This window comes from Acinonyx jubatus, chromosome B2, assembly GCF_027475565.1.
Source record: "Acinonyx jubatus isolate Ajub_Pintada_27869175 chromosome B2, VMU_Ajub_asm_v1.0, whole genome shotgun sequence".
Classification (NCBI taxonomy): Eukaryota; Metazoa; Chordata; class Mammalia; order Carnivora; family Felidae; genus Acinonyx; species Acinonyx jubatus.
The window spans coordinates 48987069-48999725 of record NC_069385.1 but is presented as its reverse complement, the minus strand read 5'-3'; the positions used below and the strand labels follow the sequence as shown (position 1 = coordinate 48999725).

The 12657-nt window shown below is 42.1% G+C and overlaps 1 long non-coding RNA gene across 4 annotated transcripts in view; it reads right to left on the bottom strand.

The window, feature by feature from the left end:
* Positions 1-1267: 1267 nt before the first annotated feature.
* Positions 1268-12657, bottom strand: part of LOC113598716 (uncharacterized) — a 131392-nt gene continuing 120002 nt past the window's right edge. For 3 of the 4 annotated variants that reach the window (XR_008298388.1, XR_008298387.1, XR_003419406.2), the window contains 3 exons: positions 11507-11675; positions 7692-7957; positions 7074-7349 (listed from right to left, as the gene is read on the bottom strand). This is a non-coding gene — a long non-coding RNA (uncharacterized LOC113598716). Of the gene's footprint in view, positions 2936-7073; positions 7350-7691; positions 7958-11506; positions 11676-12657 lie in introns of those variants that run through there. The other variant, XR_008298389.1, reaches the window with a different exon arrangement.

Genomic DNA, 12657 nt, shown 5'->3' with positions numbered 1-12657 from the left:
ACAAAACACAAAAAGGCTTACCTTTTAACCATAAAAATGTCAAATAGGCTTATAAATAAGGATGACAAGCTTATCTACTAAGACCTTAAATTGTGAAGGATACAATAATATTCAAATATTTCAAACATTTTGTTCAGAAATTAAGCTTTAGAAAGTGTGGCATCTTTGAAAACTGTTGTTGGTAATATATTTTAAAATAGCTCTAATTTTAGGGGTGCCTGGGTGGCTCAGTCGGTTGAGTGTCCGACTTCGGCTCAGAAGTCGCTTCAACTTGTAGGTGACTGTCTTCATGTATGTATCCTCTCATGACAGAGAACAGAGAGAGGAAGTAAGATCTCTTATACAGGGCACTAATTCCATTCACAAGGGCTCCTTTCTCATGACCCAATCACCTTCCAAAGGTTCCCACCTCCTAACACCTTCATTTTGCAGACTAGAATTTCCACGTATAAATTTGGGGGAATACAAACATTCAGTTCATAACACCCTACGTTATTTTTACTTTATTTAAATGACTTTAAAAAGTGGCCTAAAACCCCTAAGGGCCCAGCATCACCTAGATTTGCCAGACCTGCTTAGAGAACCTCATCTAACCTTGTCACCTCAGAAAGCTTACCGAGAAAGCTGAAAAGTTAGCCCTCTTCATTTTGTCACCTTTATGTCCTCTTGTGCCTGTTTGTTCCTCCAGAGAGAGACGTTGTCGAGACCTTGGCGCTCGCCTCTCCAGCCTGCCTCTCCCAGAGGTCACGTTGTACTGTGAGGTGTCGCTAACAATTCTGCTGCTTGAGTCAACACAGGTGATGACCTCACCGGATCCAGTGCTGACACCCCTTTAATTCCTTATGAGCATGAGAGCCTCAGGAGAGGCTGGGATTCAGGACACTTACGCAGCTAGATGAGCCACTTAGCTTTCTTTGCCATGGCATCTTTTATACTGCCTCCCTCAGGGCCATAGGTATACATTGAAGACCTCTGCATCATACTACATGCCCAGGGGGTGACTGCCTCCATAGACCAGAGGTGGTAACAACCAGGGCTCCATGGGAAGGGCTTTTTTTTTTTTTTTCACATAAACACAATTTTTAAAAAATTTCTTAACTCTGTATTCTTCCCAATTTTTGAGAATTTTCTATTGATTTATCTTCCTTTGTTTTTGAAAAACAGTGGAGAAGGTGGTTTCCAATATTTATAAATATTGGTCCCCAGATACCTAATGGGGATTTTAAAGATAACTGTTCAGTCTATTTAATAATGCCCATGAGGAAGTGACCAGAAGCGACCTGATGCTAGAGAAGGAGTGTCTCCAAATTTCTGTTTCTAACTTGTCACTTTCCAAACTCCTAGGAGATGTGGAGATTAGAGCCATAACAATATAGAAACAGGAAAAAAAGTTCATTTGGGTCACAGACTAATCAGATCGGTTTCCAAGTGAGGTGGGATATTACCACCACATTTTTCAAATATTCATTGGCTTTTTGTACCTGAGGAATAGTTTTGTTTGTTTGTTTGTTTGTTTGTTTCCGGTTTCCAACAGGCTCAAAGTGAACAGTCATGGGCTTTCATATTTTCTCATTCAGCCTATTTGGCACGCCTCTTACAGTACAAGTCTCCTCCAAGGTTTGACAGTCCACCTCGACTTCTCTTTGGCATCAATAACCATACTACAAGAGGTTTGGTTTCCCTTACCCTTTTAATGACTTTATTTCCAATTTCCCTTTGCTTAATCATTTTACCCACCTCTGGCTATCTGTGCTACTGGACCACACCCTAACCTAGCTGTAGAATGCTATCTACAAGTTACACTGTCATTCACAGACTCATGATCTAATTACACCAGTTTGCATATTATGATTACTCAGCATCTGGTAAGAAGTGTCTAGAACACATTATAAACCACCAAGAGACAAGATCCTTACCCCGAAGAGTTTGCAATCTAGGTATCTAGGTCAGACAAGAACTAGAGTGGCTAATTTGAAGCATAGCAGATTTGCAGAATGTCTAAGAGATTAATATTAGAACGCTGTGAAAAAGAGATCACTGAACATGTAAATTGCAGCTACCTTTTCGGTGAGTGATATAAAAGCAAAGCATAAAGAGTATATGAAAAACATTCCCCAAAGTCAACACAAGTGTAAAAAGTAAGAAATGAAATAGCTCAAGCTGAATTTCAGACTGTGCAGAGGCTGAATGAGAACAAAATCACGGACTTAATTTCGAAAAAGAAGTGAGTTACAGAAGCCTATCATGGAGAAGTCACAGGATTTTATCTGTGGGGGGGAAAGGGTATGCTTGACACAGGGTTTTAGATAGCCTTCAATGCAACAGTTTAGAAGTTGAAAACTCATAGCTCAAAAAGAGATAAAAGCATATCTTTTGTAGTATATCTCATTGCTACATATCTCATTGTAGCATAATATAATCTCATTGTAGCATAATATATCTCATTGTAGCATAATATAACTTTAGGTAACTTTTAATTGTTCAGATTTCATAGATTGTGGTATATATCTAATGTGGTAAATAAACAAGGAAACGTTAATGAAATCAAAGTCACCATAAAATTTTATGGTTATATGCTACGAATTGTGCACAATTTCTTGGTAATGAAAAGACACTTCCTCATTAGGATTCTTTTCGAAAATGATTTTAGAATTGTTTTACATTAGATACAACATATTTTACTTAGAAATTCAGTTCAGCTGCTTTTCCCCTTTTTGTTTTACAGATGAGACTTGCAGACTTTGGCACTTGGTTTCTTTCTTTTTAATTTCAATTATCCCACACTGAAGTTGGCAGGAAAACCAAGTCTATGGTTTATAAACACAGATAAAGTGCCATACAGTAAATAACACACTATGTGAACACCCAACAATTTACTGCTAAAATCCAGGGTAAGCATGTGGAAAGCTGGCGTGGGCTCCATGATGGCACTCTCCTAAAAAAAAAAAAAAAAAAAAAAGAGTTGCTTAGCTCTGCGTATTTAAGGTGGGGCCACAGGGGTGTGGGTCAGGTGGGATTCTGACCCTCCCCTGGGCTGGGAAACTTACTCATCAGTCGTCTGCCTCTCCCCCAGCACAAAGTCTAAATCGAGCTGTTCTTGGATTTGTCACAGGGAAGATTTTCTTGGTTTGCCTTTGGCAATGATGGCTGTTGTGCTCCCAGCTGCTCCGTCTGTGATTACCAAAGGAGAAAGTCACCTTTTCCTAGCCTCTTCCCTATGAAGTGAGGAGTAAATTTCCCGACAAGTCTCCTCTGGCCACTGCAGACAGCTGCCAAGGACAGAGAAAGCAACTGTCCCCAGGGTGCCTCAGGAACCAGTGCCCTGGCTCTTCCCTGTGGGAGAGTCTCAGAATTGATCCTTACACCTACAGGGGAGCTGAACACTTATCTAATATCTAAGATCGTCTAATAGAAAGGAGATCTGAAAGATGGCAGTTACGGGGCTGAATGATGTGCCCTCACTCCACCCCAAAATTCCTATGTTGAAGTCCTAATCCCCAGAACTTTGGAATGTGACCTTATATGGAGATAAGGCCTTTACAGAGGTAATGGAGCTAAGTGAGGTCCCTGGGGTAAGGCCTAATCCAGTGTGACTTCTGTCCTTATAAAGAGGGAAAGTTTGAGCACAGAGACGTGCGTAGAGGGCAGAGGACATGAAGACACACAGGGAGAAGACAGAGGCCTGGAATGCACCCTTCCCTCACAGCCCTCAGAGGGAGCCAACCCTGCTGTCACCTTGGTTTCTGACTTCCGGCTCCCAAAACTGTGAGAAAATAAATCTCCATGGCTTCCGGTGCTCAGTCTGTGGCACGTTATGGCGGCAGCCTTAGCCAGCTAATACGACCACTGCATAAGAGAGGGCCTAATAGAACCCTCTGGATTCTAGCTGAAGAACTGGAGGCAGGATAGAAAAAAGAGCGGTCACACAGTCTGTCAGCATCACTGCCTGGAACCTGTTTCCTGGTGCCCAATTCATTGTGCCTTCACCTGCCCGGGTGAACAACCCCACCAGCAGGAGGCGCTGATGGTCACTTCCAATGGAATAGCGGAGGTCGTACTGAAGGACCCACATTCCCTCGGCAACTCTGCACCCTGATGGGGGCCAAGTGTGGCAGCCCCAGGTCTCATCTACAAGATGGACCCTCTGGGCTCTGAGCACTTCATTCACCGTCATGGAGTGACGCACCAGTAGTTAAGGCCCTTTGGTACGAATCCCGATATGCTGTGGCTATGGGGGAGGCTTTAAAAATAAATGCGTGTATGGTTTATTTTCACACGCCTGTTTCAGACGCCCCAACTGTAGGGCCGAGGACTAAGCTTCTACCCCCGTAATGTAAGCAATCTTCTTCCACCCTTAGCAACTCAGCGTGGGAAGCTATAGAGGAATTAGCTTATTCCGGGGATCTTGGGAATGAATGGCCCAAAAGGAAAAACTGCCCACTGGGTGTCCAGATTTCCCATCCGACACCTGTCTGTAAGGTGGGCAGGTAAGAGGTCTCTAAGAAGCCAAGCACCCAACACAATTCCAAGGCAAATAAGAACAGCACCTTTGTGTGTCTGCTTCCCTGCCACGTGCTGTATTTAGTAGATTTTGTTTTCTCTAATTCATTAGGAAGAAATTTCTCAGGAGTGGCAGGTTTTAACTGGGAAGCAAGAAGAGTTTTCGTGTGCTTACCATCTATCTCTTTCTAGAAAAGAAATCTTTAGGGGCCCCTGGGTGGCTCAGTCGGTTGAGCATCCAACTTCGGCTCAGGTCCTGATCTCACGGTTCATGGGTTCGAGCCCCACGTCGGGCTCTGTGCTGACAGCTCAGAGTCTGGAGCCTGCTTCGGATTCTGTGACTGCCTCTCTCTCTCTGCCCCTCCCCTGCTCACATTCTGCCTCTGTCTCTCTCAGAAATAAATAAAAATTAAAAAAGAAAAGAAGTCCTTAGCTGGGGTTTGAATTCAGGAGGTACACAGGGGCACCTGGGTGGTTCAGTTAGGTAAGCGTCCAACTTCGGCTCAGGTCATTTTCTTCTATTTTACATGGAAATAAACCAATCGTTAGCAATACCAGTAATAGAAAGAGATATCATTAATAGAAGCATAGATACATCCGTTATTAAAGACATCAGAATTTCATTTATGCTCATCACTGCTTTGAAACTTTGTTAGTTATTACAGATACTACTAAGCATTATTATTTTGTATATTCATTTTGAAAGGCATGTATTACATTTTTTCCTTGATGATTGCATTTCAATATAATTTTTCTCAGTAATCCTATGTGTTTTTTTTATTCAGTTCAAAACATTATTCTAAAAGAGGATCCATAGCTTTACCAGACTCCCAGTGGGGTGCATAGAACACAAAGGGTTAGGAAACCCCACTGGGCCAGCAAAGACAGTCACTGGGGAAAATCTCAGCTGCCCGGCTGCCCATGACTGCGAATGTTCCAGCACGTTATTTACAATCAATAAAGAACAGAAAGATCTACAATCTACTAAAGAATGATGGAAACCAGATTTTTAAAATTCAGATAACGGCAATCTATTCCCAGGGATTTGACTTCAGGTGGTCTTAGGTGCAGTTTGCTTATTTTCTAAAGAGATTTTGAAGCAGGTGGTCACAGGCCCACACTTTGAAAAACAAGGATGTTACCATCTTAGGTAAATACTTAATATTTTTCCTGTAGTGATTATTTCTTTTTCATCCCTGGTTTCGAAATACATGATTAAATAATGTGTCCCCCTCACCGCCACCAAAGTCACTTTTTACTTTACTTTTGGCAGCAAAAATAATGTTTTTATTTATTTTTAATGTTTATTTATTTTTGAGAGAGAGAGAGAGAGAAAGAGAGACAGAGTGTGAGCAGGGAAGGGGCAGAGAGAGAGGGAGACAGAATCTGAAGCAGGCTCCAGGCTCTGAGCTGTCAGCACAGCCCGATTCGGAGCTCCAACTCACAGATGGCGAGGTCATGACCTGAGCCTAAGCCGGATGCTTCACCAACTGAGCCACCCAGGCTCCCCAGCAGCAAAAATAATTTTAAAAATACTTTTACAAGTAACACAGTTTAGAATAGCATTTATGAGGGACGCCTGGGTGGCTCAGTTGGTTGAGCGTCCAGCTTCGGCTCAGATCATGATCTCACAGTTCGTGAGTTCGAGCCCCATGTTGGGCTCTGTGCTCGCAGCTCAGAGCCTGGAGCCTGCTTCAGATTCTGTGTCTCCCTCTTTCTCTGCCCCATCCCCACTCACGCTCTGTCTCTCTCTCTCTTAAAAATAAATAAAACATTTAAAAAAGAATTTTTTTAAGGAAAAATAGAATAACATTTACGCTTCAGCGCTTTTTAAAGATAGAGGCAAACAATGCCTAAAAGGGTGAGGGAGCAATTTAGAAAATAGTCCATAGGTTTGGGGAACGAAAGAGGATTTATACCTTTCTTGAGTATCAGGTCTTTTGCTGCTGTGAAAGATGAAGGCAACAAAGGCTACACTTGCAGGTTTGTTCCGTTCCTTGAAAGTTTGCTCCTTGCAAATACCTCTACCTTTCTTGAGTTGCATGATTCATCTTGTGTCCACATGGACAGCTGACTGCCATTTGGCCAAGAAGTTGATACAATTTGCAAAGCAATAATTGACATCTCTCCTGGAGAGGCGCACAGCCCTTCAGTGAACTGGGCTTCAGTTAGCAGCCCTGTAAACTGGGCTTCAAGTGTCCCGAGTAAACAGACTCATTACAATAGTGGGGGGAGAGGGAGGGAGGAGGTGGGTTTGCGCTGGGGTGTGGAGCAAGCGTGGTTTCCTCAAAGCTACTAAGGAGCCCTGAAGGCGTCCTACCTCAGCAGCTACTACAGTGTGAAATATCAGAAATTACAAACTAAACTTAAAAAAAAAAAAAGATATAGCATGTGTCTTTTTACCTTGGTCTGTTTTTAATTGCATATCATTATATCTGGGACAAAAATTCATCCAGTTGGTAAATTTAAACTGTAAAAATTTCTCCCAACTGACCTGATTGGTAGCTGTAGTCTAGAACTTGTTGGAGCCTCCCTTGTGTTAAAGAACCACTCTTTCTTCCCGGATTGAAAGCCACTGGAGGGCAGGAACAATGACACCTCAGGGCCAGCTTGGCTCAGACTTTGCCCAATACACCTGTCTGTAACAAAAGTTACAGATTTTTCCACAGCTGGTACTTGGGAGCAGCGATGCAAAGATCTCGCTTGGAATCTGTCTTTCCAGCTCAGTGTCTTGACCTACCAGGAAGACTGGGGCCTGGGTCAAAGTCCTGGCTGTGCCACTTACCAACCATATGACATAACACTGGGCCAGCAAGTTACTGGATATTTCCAAACTTCAATTTCCTGTGCTGTGTAAAGGAGATAATGAAGGCATTTTCCTCTCAGATTTGTTTTAGGAATTAGAGGAGATGATGCATGTTAAGCACTTAAGACAGCATCTGGGAAGTGCTCAGGAATTGTTACCTATTATTATTTTCAACCAAAAACTTGGGCAAAGCGTAAAAACTATGCTGCTGTGAATTCTTGAAACAAGGAAGCCTCGGATAATGGTTGTCAATGGCAATCAACAATTTGGGTAATAGAACCACATGATAGAGCAGCTCTTAGCCAGAGCCACTCAGAATCATCCAGAGACTTTCCTCAACACTCTAATAAGACAGAGTTATTGTGAAACTATGAGAAACTCTCACCTTTTGAACACTTCTCTCTTTGTGGTAATGACCCTGAAGCAGTGTTTCCGGGAAGATGGTGCTGAGGGAGTCTTGGATCTAGAACTCCCGGGAACCGCAAGGCACCTGGCTGCTGATGGAAGTCTCTTAAGACCAGTTAATGCTTTGCTGCTCACTTACAGAAGGGTCCATGTCATTGAGTCTTTTCAACTGACTTTTTTATACTCCATAGATTAATTTTATTTTCAGATTCATATTTTGAGCAAGTGTGAAGTCACAGAATTCCTCTGTAAAAAAAAATATTAAAACTCTCTGCTCAATGGACATTTAAAAATGGTTAAAATGGCAAACAGTATGCCATATATAACTTACCATAATTTTTAAAAATTAATGATAGAGCATACCAAAACTCAAATACACTTTAAATGGGAGTATCGTATGGAATTGTATCTCCATAAAGCTGTTTTTAAACATCTTTATTCACAGTAGGGAAATTTTCCCAACCTTTTTTGTGGGAAAGGAGCCCCAACAAATATCTTTGTTCTTAGTAGATACAGCTCATAACTAATTTTCTTTGTCTGTGTTTTTAGCCCGAGCAGAGCTTTTGGTCACTTGGGATCCAGGGGTTTTCCTTAGAAAATACTGATTTGGGTATCCCAAGAAGAAGAATAAGAAAGAGGAAAAGGAGACACTAAAAATAAATATATATTTACATGGTGTTTCTTTCTGTCTAGCTCAGTAATCCTATTTCTTGAGGAAATAGCAAAATAACCCAATTTTGCTGTTATTGTTCTCCAATATCCTGTTTCCCCGAAATCGTGCTTTCCCTTCCATGAAATAATAAGATCCTTCCCTTGGATGCCTCTGGGGAGGACAAAGCAGTGGCATCATCTCCCCATTCCTGCTGCCCTTTCCTCAGTCAGGTTGGTTCTCGTCGTCTACTTTCAACAAAGTCACACTGAAGTGTGAGGGGTTGATAGAGCTACAGCAGGTCAACATTCCTAGAGATGGTTCTATTAGAAAAAGTTTAGCTCACGGGGCACCCGGGCGGCTGTGTCCGTTAAGCGTCTGACTTCAACTCAAGTCACGATCTCACGGTTTGTGGGATCGAGCCCCTCATTGGGCTCTGTGCTGGTGGTGTGCAGACTGCTTCGGATTCTCTGTCTCTCCCTCTTTCTCTCTGCCCCTTCCCTGCTTGCACACACTCTCTCACTCTCTCAAAATGAATGAATAAACTTAAACAAACAAACAAAGAAACGTTTAGCTCATTAACTAAGAAGGGTGAATCTCTGGGGGTTGTACATATCCCAGGTAATTCTGGTCCAGTGGGCTTTTCCATCCATCTCAAATGCAACCACAGTCTACCGTGTCATGCCTGAGGCCGTCACCATCTATCTTTGACTTGCAGTGACAATCCTCCCTTCTGAGTAGATGAGTGGATGCCAATTAGATGAATGATATTAGTTGGCTTTGTCTTTAAACTCAGCCTGCTTGGCCTGAAGAAGGTCATTTAGAAAATTCCTTTCACTGAAGAAACAACAAAGCCATCTGCAAAGCATGTATCCATGCCCTTCAGTGTTTACAAAGCAGGGGTAGGAGATTAACAGTTTTTAAAATTCACTGCACTTAGAAAAAGCCATTCTAGTATTTTAAAAAAGATTCATCTACAGTCAACTGGTCAACTAATGGCAAACAAAGCTGGAGATGGAAACTTCTCCATTACTCAAGTCTTCAAATCACTACCCGGGCTTTAATTTCCTTATCTGTCTGTAATGGTTAAGAAGCCCAAAGAGGGATTATATGACCCTCGAGGTCCCTCCTAGGTCTAGGCTGCAATTTTACTGCAGAGAAACTCTGGTCAAGATAGCGACAAATTAGCCAACATTGCCTCTCCTAAGGGTGACTCAGGGTCATTCTGCTTTTGAATCTGGGGGTGTGTGGCCAACCATCCCTCTCCTGAATACACTAGTAGATATACAAATGCACAGGTGAAAGTCTATGATCATCATAGGAAAACATCCAATGAACGATTCAAAGGTGCAGAGTATAATAATGTCGTTGTACTAGGGCACCTTCAGAACGTCTGTGCAATAGGGATGACAATCTGGTAGTTACCCAAGAACGGGGATTACGGACAACATTTCTTTCCCCTAGCCTACCCCAGCAGCCAATTGGGCATCCTTCGGTTGCATCAGAACAGGATCCACCTTCTTTATTTTCGGCTTCAGTAAGTATAAGTCTTTGGAAGCAGCCCAGCCTTGTTCTTGTTTAGGTCAGGAACCCTACTTGAAAGAACCCCGTCCTTCCCCACCCATCACTTCCTTTACCCAAAAAGCTTTTGAGCTTTTGCACCTACTGTCTCCAACTCATCCTGTCTTCCTTAGGTTCTCTTCCAGCCCCCGCACAGCTCCCATTGTACCTTGCGCCTCCTATTTTTCCCTTGTGAGGTGGTTACCACAGTTATCCTCATTTTACAGAGGAGGAAACTGAGGCACAGAGCCACTCTAGTGATAATGACTTGAAACAGGAGTGGAGATTTAGAAGTGGAAGAAAGACGAATGAGACTGTGAAAAGCAACAACTCCTTAAGGGAGCTGACCCAGGGGGCAAGAAAGGGGAAGGAAACTTTCTTCTCGCCTTTTCTCCACAATAGGCCCTGCTCTACCCAAAGATCCAGAGCTCAGGATCCTTGAAACGCTTCAGTCAGTCAGTTAAGAAATCATGGAGCCCATGTTAAAAAAAGGATTAGGAAATCTACTGCTAATTCCACACTCTTTTGCATCATCTGGAGGTTTGAGATGCTGCTTTCGGCACACGTTTCATAGGAGACAGACCCCTTGCTACTCAGTTCGGTGCCTCCTGTTGTCCATATTTCCAGAGATGCGTAAAGCATAGCAGCCCTGGAGGACGTTTTCCCAAACAAACTCCCATAAAATGTAGATTTGCAAAACAGAGGAAAAAAACACCACACATCAGCCTGTGTACGAAACCAAAACTGTACCTGATCCGTGGCCCTTAGGTATTAAATTACCATGCATAACTTTTATTTATGAAATCCTGAGGATAATTCAAGTTGAGAAATAAACTAGCTTTTTCCTGTCATATCACCATTGTCTGAATGCTGACTTTGCTACTTGCAAACTGTGGAATCTGTGCTAGTTGCTTAAACTTTCTGAGCCTCCATTTTTTTATATATACTCTGGGAATAATAACAGTATCTGGCCCTGGAGTGGGAAAATTAAAAAAGTAAAGACATATAACCTGCTAGGACAGCGCCTGGTCCATAGTCACAATCAAATATTGCTAGGAATACATCCCTTCTTTAATATACATTTGTTTAGTATCTTATGTCTTGCAAGGACAGTGCTAAGGCAAGCCCTAAGAATCCATAAGTTCTTTTCTTATAAAACTGTCTACCTTGTTTGAAAAAATGTTTTTCAGATGAATTACAAAGTAAATAATGCTGTCAGATAACAGGAATTAGAAGTAGATAAGATAAGTGAGACCAAGGGAGGGAGAAGAGGGGGCCAACGTGAAGGCAGGAAAGCTTCTTTGCTGAAGGGTCACATACTTGCTTAGGGTGGGTCACCTTTCTGGCCCTGGACTTCCCTGCAGCCAACAGGAAGCTGCAAAGTTGAACAAGAGAAGATTTCCGACCTCAGGGAGCTCTGAGTCTAGTTGAGGAAACAGATGTGTAAACAAACAATTACAGTGCAATGTGATGAATGCAAAAATGGAAGTTCTCTGGCAGGCTTTGCAGAGGAAGTGATATTCGAGAGCGGTTTTAAAGGATGGAAAGGGTTGTAGAGAACAACCAGGAAAGGGAACAGCACATACGAGGGCTTGGAACTTTGAAGAGCCTTGGAAAATGTGGGAATAACGTGTGCCAGAGTCTCATCGGAATAGTTGTAGAAGGCATCCATGTGTGCAATAAACTTTTTTTCAGTGGAATAATGAAGGGGTTCCTGATTAGTGTTCCCCGTGGCAGCAAGAACAGTAAACATGGCTTCAAAGAAATCAGAATGAAGTTAGGAAATCAAGCAGAATGCCAAGAAAGAAAAGAAAAGGAAACTAAAACTCCACCTCTGGTACTATTTGTCCATTGCAATTTGGATTTCCTCCGGAACCTTTTGGGAAGGAGAGAACTCTATGCTCGGATATAAATATTGACCCACCCACTGTCACCTAAAAACAGCATCTGAAACAGTCAATTAACACGGTAGGATCTTGAAACTGTTTCAGATCATTAGAAATTATAAAATCACATGCTCTATTTTAATTAAAAAGAAGCATAAGTCATTTTTCAAAGAGCTAAGTAGTGATAAAGTTGAGAGGAGACCAGAGTTTTTCTTACTTCCATTTTTGAGTCTTTTTCTACTTAACCATTTGGACTGTCCCAATTCGTTGGCAGAGTTTTGAGATCTGACACAATGTATTTCTTCAAAAATGAAGGACTAACACAGGGCAGAAAACAGGAGAGAGTAGCTTCAAATCAGAGAAACGGATTTAAATTCCAATAGTCAAAAATATTGTTGCAATATGCGAGAGGTTATTAAATACATATAGACGAATTCTATAGAAGGGCTGTATATTTGAAAGTAGAGAAAACTTTGACTATATGCATTACAATTTTGTTTTCAAAATTCTTCTAGCTTGACATAAACATATCCTCATATCTGCAGGTGCTCAATTTGAAAATAACTTGTTTTCAAATGACTGAAACTTGATAGAAGTTTTATTTTTGCACATTGCATTGCTTTGACCCCACTGGCTTAAGTGTCTTCCCAGAAATCCTTTATCTTCTTGGCTGATAATCTTTTAATTTTTTTTTAATTTATGTTTATTTATTTTTGAGAGAGAGAGAGGGAGGGAGGGAGCGGGGGAGGGGCAGAGAGAGAGGAAGACACAGAATCTGAAGCCGGCTCCAGGCTCTGAGCTGTCAGCACAGAGGCTGATGCAGGGCTCGAACTCACGAACCAGTCCGTGAG